The following is a 7657-nucleotide window of genomic DNA, read 5'->3' on the forward strand; positions in this document are numbered from 1 at the left end:
CATTAAGTTCTATTAGTCTTTTTAGTGTTCATAGTTTCATCTATGAAATTGGATTTAACACTGTGTTCTTTAAAAGTTGAATTATGATCTGGCCCAGTGTGGTGGCTCATGCCTGTAATCCCAGCACTTTAGGAGGCCAAGGTGGGTGGATCACTTGAGGTCAGGAGTTCAAAAACAGCTTGGCCAACATGCTGAAAACTTGTCTCTACCAAAAGATACAAAAATTAGCCAGATGTGGTAGCATGCACCTGTAGTCCCAGCTACTCTGGAGGCTGAGGTGGGAGAATCGCTTGAATCCAGGAGGCGGAGGTTGCAGTGAGCTGAGATTATGCCACTGCACTCCAGCCTGGGGAAAAGGGCAAGACTCTGTCTCAAAAAAAAAAGTTGAATTATGATCAAAATAATGCTGTATAAAACGGAAAAAGAATGAATGTACTAATATCCACTTAAAAACACACTAAATTGGATTATTTGGCCAAATAACGGAAATTAAGTCAGTCCAAAGATGCACAATTACAAGCTGTTCTCCCCACATTTTCATTTGTGTATTCCTCCAAAAACTTTGGTCTAATTGCACAGAAACATTAAGACCCTAGTCATTGTTTCATGACTCCTAGGGATATTGGGGTCTCCACAATGTGACAGAAGCCCAGAGAGAACTGAAGCTAAATGGATATTGTGAGACTGGTAATCAACAAAAATCACAGCGTCTGGGTTTCAGGGCCTAACTCTGGGCTGTTATCTTTTTCCCAGAGGGCTGATCAAGTGGATGAGGTATGAAATGAAAGCAAAACTCCAAGGAACAATACTCACCAGTTGGTTCAATAGCAGTATCATTTTTAAAATAATATAAAATCAACAGTACTTGCCATAAAAATTTCAAACAGTAGAGAGGGCATAAAATTAAAAGTAAAAAAATACCTTTATCCCTCCTCAGCTTCTAATTGTATTGCCCAGAAGGTTTTTTTTTTTTTTTTGTAGTCTTCCAGGCATTTTCTATGCAAATTCAAAAATGTAAACATAAAATACCCTTTGTTTATATACAACTGAGATCATACTCTATATATTAAATCTGTAATGTTTGTTTTTGTTTTTGTTTTTTTTGAGACAGAATCTCACTCTGGTTACCCAGGCTGGAATGCAGTGGCATGATCTCAGTTCACTGCAGCCTCGACCTCCCAGGCTCAGCCTCCCGAGTAGCTGGGACTACAGACATGCTGACCACCATACCTGGCTAATTTTTTGTATTTTTAGTAGAGATGGGATTTCGCCATGTTGCCCAGGCTGGTCTTGAATTCCTAGACTCAAGCAATCTGCCTGCCTTGGCCTCCCAAAGTGCTGGGATTACAGGCATGAACCACCGTGCCCAACCTAATCTGCAATTTTTTTTTTCATATACTGTATCTTGAAGATTTTTCTATAGTGGCACAGCAGGTCCTCAAATAACGTCATTTCATTCAACATCATTTCATTTTAACATTGATGAGAAAAAAAATTGATTCCCAGCCAGGGCCATGTGAAGTTTGCATGTTCTCCCATCTTTGGTGAGTTTTCTCCCAATCCCAAAAATGTGCACATTAGGTGAACTGGTGTGTCTAAGTGGTTCCAGGATGAGTTTAGGGACATGTGTGAGTATGCCCCGCAATGGGATGGAACTCTCTGTCCAGGGTTGGTTCCCACCTTATACCCTCGGCTGCAGAGATTAGTTCTGGCCTCCTGTGACCCTGAACTGAAATAACTGGGTAAATAATTATCTTACTTATTTTTATTAATCTTTCTTAAGCATACGTATAATTCACATTTATTTCAATGTTTAATATTAGAAGTGTTTTGGTCTTTATTGAGAAATTTGGTGATGTTTTCATGACCAGAACTATGTTATAGAAACTTAATTCTTGGCCAGGCACGGTGGCTCATGCCTGTAATCCCAGCATTTTGGGAGACTGAGGCAGGCGGATCACGAGGTCAGGAGATCGAGACCATCCTGGCTAACACAGTGAAACCCCGTCTCTACTAAAAATACAAAAAATTAGCCGGGCATGGTGGCAGGTGCCTGTAGTCCCAGCTACTTGGGAGGCTGAGACAGGAGAATGGCATGAACCCTGGAGGCGGAGCTTGCAGTGAGCAGAGACTGCACCACTGCACTCCAGCCTGGGCGACAGAGCGAGACTCCGTCTCAAAAAAAAAAAAAAAAAAAAGAAACTTAATTCTTGTTTATATCAATTAGCCTGTGGTAAAATTTATGTTGTTATACATCATTTCCCTTAAAGTCAGTTTCCAAGAACCTAGTGACAATGTTAAGTGAGGACTTAATGTACATATAGATGTACCTCACAGAATGTATTACCACATAAATTATGGTTACTATAATTTAATTAACCAGTCCCATATTGATGAACATTCAGTTTGTTTCTAGATTTTTCCTGTTAAAACAGTTGAGCTTTGTCACCTGGCTTCTATAATTTTGGAAGCCTGTTATCCCCATTGCTATCAGTAAGACTAGTTCTGTGACAGTCTCTCTCTTACTGTCAGCTGTGGCCTATAGAGGATAGCCAACACTGAGTTTCTCAATGATTATGGTACTCCTTTCACCATCTCATTCCTTATCACTTTAGAAAGCAGGTTCTCCTCCAGGCTCTGAGTTTATGGCACTCTCCTAGAATATAGGATTTAGTCACCTGGCAAGAACTCCAAGAGACACTGCTACCATGCTGACAGGGTAACTCTTAGAACCAAAAAAACAAAACAAAAACAAAATGGCCTACACTAAGTGAAGTGAAAATACCATCCGCTTGCCAAACTCATAAGCCATTAGAAGCAAGGTAGGCACAATTATCACAAGCAACAGCAGATCACTGTGAAAGTTCCCTGAACCACAGAAAGATACAGATTTTTTAATAGGGCACGGTACCCATGGTGCCAGACAGATGGGAAGCCAATAAGGGTATTGCTCAATCTAACTGATCAAAACAAATCAAAGATGGATGAAACAAGAGGTTGATGGTAACTACTGCCAACAAAAAAAATGAAATCCCTTGTTTGGTTTCAAGACCTGAGCCAATTCTCAGTCCCAGAACTCACCGACTAAATCAAAAGCCAGGGTCCCAAGGAGGAAGCACCTTACAACATCATAGCAAGTATATACAGGAATATAGCTATTATTTCCCAAAGACTAGAAAAAAAGATATTCGTCAATATGGAACTGACTGACTAAACCATGGTACATCCCAACACAGAATACTGTATAGCTGTAAAAAGAAATGAGGCATCTCTCTTTATACTTATATGAAGGGATCTCCAGAATGTATAATTAAATGAAGAAAACAAGGTGCAAATCAGAGTATATGTTAACTTTTGTCAAAAAAAAAGAAAGAAAAAAGAAAAGAAACTAAAATATACACACATTTTATTTTTATTTTCAAAGTGAATTAATGAGAAGCTAAACTAAAACCATGCAAATTATACTGTAGAGTGGGAAAGAAAATAGTGATAGCACAGGCATGCAAACAAAATTTCGCATCAGAAAACTAGATAGTCACCTCGAAGGGTTTTCACTTGGCAAAGGACAATTTGAGCATGAAAAATAATACTGATTCCAACTGATTAAAACACAACAAATATGTAAATCCATGAATTCATAATTAAATAAAAAAAACTTCATTTGTTACCATTAGAGGTTCTTAGGACACACAAACTTACTATTCCAAAAAATTCCATGAATGAAGGGAATCAAGGATATATTCTGTTTTCATATGCAAATTATATTTCAGAGTAAACAGTCACTCTTATCAGAGAAAGTTCTTCCTTACAGAAGAACTAATTCATCACCATTTTGGAACAATTAGTGAAATAATGGATATAAGTATTAATCATCAATAGCTGCTAAAACCCTAAGTAAAAGATTGATGGAAGTTTTTGGGTGGCCAGATTAGGTTAGCAGCACAAACAATAGGACAACTGTTCATTGTCTCCTGGTGTGATGTAATAGGAAGCACAAGGCACCATGTATGAAGTATACTGCCTCCCCCCAAAATTGAACCTGATTATAAATAAGCCTTTATAATTTAGTATTAATTTTTAGGAAATACAGGATATAGAACAAGTTAAATGACACCAGGAGGTAAAATGAGCCAATCCAGAATGCAGAACATCATATGGATGAATGATCCAGTTTCTTCCAATACATCAGAAAATAAAAAGAGATAAAACTATAATGAGTTAAAAGAAATTTAAGATATATGACAACCCTATGAGATATGTAGATTTTGGATCCTTTATTTTTCTAGTGCTGCTGTAACAAATTATCGCAAATTTAGTGGCTTAAAACGACACTTTATTCTCTTCTAGGGGTCAGAAATCCAAAAAGGGGCCTCACAGGCTAAAATGCAGTCAGACCACCTTCCTTCTGGAGGCTCTAGGAGTTAATCCATTTTTTTGCCTTTTCCAGCTTGTGGAGGCTGTCCACATTCCTTGCCTTGTGCCCCCCTTGCAGCAAGGGCATCTCTCTGCCATCTGTTTCTGCTCTCATCTCCTTCTGTGATTCTGACCCTCCTACTTCTCTCACATGGAAACACTGTAAATACACTGAGCACATCCAGATAATCAAGGATAACCTTCCCATCTCAAGATCCTTAACATAATCACATCTGCAAAGTCCCCGTTGCCACATAAAGTAACATGGTAACATAGATTCCAGGGCACAAAATGTGGACATCTTCGTAGGGATGGGGGGTATGGGGCAATATTCTGTCTACCATGGATTCTGATTCAAACAAACTAACTGTGAAAAGATTTTTTTCACATTGTTGGGGAAATTTTACCATAGATTGGGTATCGTATTATATAAAGGAATTACTATTAATTTTTAGGTATGAGAATGACATTGTGGTTATGCTTTTTTAAAAAAAACCTTATCTGATGAAATGCTTACTGAAGTATTTAGAGGTGAAATGATATGATCTCTGGGATTTGCTTTAAAATACTAAAAAAAACAAAAGAATATGGGGAACAGATTAAACAAGATATGCAAAATAAAAAATTGTTAAAGCTGAACTATGGTTTCATAGGGTTCAGAATACTTTTCTCTCTACTGCTACGTGTACTTGAAAACGTCCACAACAAAAGGTTTTTTAAAAATCAAAGATAATCTAATAAGGTTTAAAAGGGAAGGAAAGGAGAGAGTCCAATACTTCAATGAACAGTTCTTATGCAAATATTGTTACATACCAGTGTGGATGTACGGTAGGATAAATTGTCAGATACAGAATTGCATTTAAAATGTTTGTAGTAATTGCTTTGCATGAATAATAAGGTTGAACAACTAAGTAAACTAATGGAAGGTTGTGGGAGCCAGATTTCTCCCTGTGAGAGATTAAAGTTGCAAATAAACTAGAAGGGGAGGATAAAATAAACCCTGTGGTGCTGGATTAGAATTGAAGACATCAGTATGAACTCATGGTTAGTTTAATAGATAAATAGACAGGTAGACACTACTTATAGATATGTGTGTATACACAAGTTAATATACATACATACATTACCTATCCCTGTTGACTCAGACATCCTGGAAGCAATCACACCCCAGCAGCAAAGCACAAACCCAGTACTCATATCCTGGCTTCTAAATACCATTTTCCAATAAAAGGAACCAGAGATTCTTGGGAAACTGGCTGATTCTAGGACTGGGGCCGGGAAAATAAAAATAAGCCTGAAATATCTTACAATACCAGAAAGTAAGGAACTGCTCAAAAAATAAAATGATAGAAGCATGCCAAAGAGTCACAACAGCCAACCTGAAAGAACTAATGGCCAAAACTGGAAAAATCTGAGCAACAAAATAAATAACATAGCATTGGATTATAATCCCAAATTATAAAATAAATATACATGAATCCATAATGATATATATAGAAGATCAAATAAATAAGTAAGAAGAAGTACTAGCATTGGGTTAATGCTGGGATCTACTCTTGATGAGGCTGATAACATTCAGGAAGTCAAGGTAAAAGATGGTTAAGTGTTATGGGACAGGTTACAGCCCAAAGAAACTCATAGATACACTGGGTCTATTCTAGGTTTAGGTTATATGCTGTTACATTTTGCTTTCAAAGATGAAGAGATTGGACATCCTGAAAGTCTTTCAATACCTGCAATATTGGGCAGAGCTAAGATAGATAATGCTTTAAAAAAATTATTTACTAAACGTAGCTCTTAAGAATCTCTCTATAATCTGGTATTTCCATTATCCACATACTGGCTCAGCCACCAGTTTAGAAAAAGGAAGGTAACTTAGATAGTTTTCCAAGGGCATTTCATACACTTCTGTCCCCACGGAACCCTCTAACACCCCTGGGGATAGTTATCCTTACCTTTTCAGTATGAGTCCAGCAATAGACACTATCCTATAACAAATGAGGTTATTAAGGCAAAGTGTCAGCTGCCCCACATGACAAAGTCAGAGTCTCATAGTCTCCTCTGAGGAGCTGAAAGATTCCTAAAATCTTTAAGATAAACACTATACAAGCATTTGAATGATTCATTCTCCTCAAAGGAACTTTACAAGGTTCAAGGCTCTTCCTGGAGACCCCGGGTGTGGCGGCGGCAGCAGCAGCAGGCAGCAGACCACTGTCTTTCCCAACAGGCTAAAACTGATGTCAAAAGCAGTTGTAAAAATACCTACCATTGAACCAAAAATAACTATTAGAACCATGAATGATACAGTGAGGCAAAAAGACTTTTCTTTAAGCTTAACTTTTAGGCACTTAAGTCTCAGTACTCTTCACCCAGATGTCTACATGGATCACTCATTTTCTTCTTTTAGGTCTTTGTACAAAGGTTATCTCATCAGTGAGGCCTTTCTTGATCATCCTATAGAAAACAGAATCTGCCTCAATTCTGGATTTCCTTTCTCTCTTATCCTGCTTTATTTTCCTCATCAGGCATGCTTTATATTTGTTTACATAATATCCATCCCCTCCAGTAATCTCCATTTTGGCCATGATTTTGACTATTTTGCTTCCCATGGTCTCCCATTTTTCTTTAGAACATTTGCCTGGACAGTTAATAGTGGTCAATAAGTATGTGTTGATTGAACCTCAAACTGGAAATGACCCAAATGTCCATTAACAGGTGAATGGATAAGCAAAATGTGGGTACTTCTATACAATGAGATACTACTCAGCAATATAAAGGAAAGAACTATTGATATGTGCAACAATATATGGATGAGTCTTAAAATCATTATGCGGAATTAAGGAACCAGGCACAAAATAGTAAATATTATATAATTCCATTTGTATAAAGCACAAATAAAATAGAGATCAGGCTGAGATGGGAGGATCCCTTCAAGCCAGAAGTTTGAGACTAGCCTGGACAACATAGCAAGACCCTGTCTCTTCAAAAAAAAATTTTTAATTAGCCAGGCATGGTGGCATGTACCTGTGGTCCTAGCTACTCCAGAGGCTGAGGCAGGAGGATCATGTAAGCCCAGGAGTTTGAGATTACAGTGAGCTATGATCATGCCACTGCACTCCAGCCTGGATGACAGAGCAAGACTCTGTCTCTAAAATTAAAACAAAATAAAAATTTAAAAAGCAGATCAGTGGAAGTGAGGATAGAGTATAGAAAAAGGGAGGAACCGCAAAGGAGCACAAGGAAT

This window comes from Pan troglodytes, chromosome 17 (assembly GCF_028858775.2).
Source record: "Pan troglodytes isolate AG18354 chromosome 17, NHGRI_mPanTro3-v2.0_pri, whole genome shotgun sequence".
NCBI classification, from domain to species: domain Eukaryota; kingdom Metazoa; phylum Chordata; class Mammalia; order Primates; family Hominidae; genus Pan; species Pan troglodytes.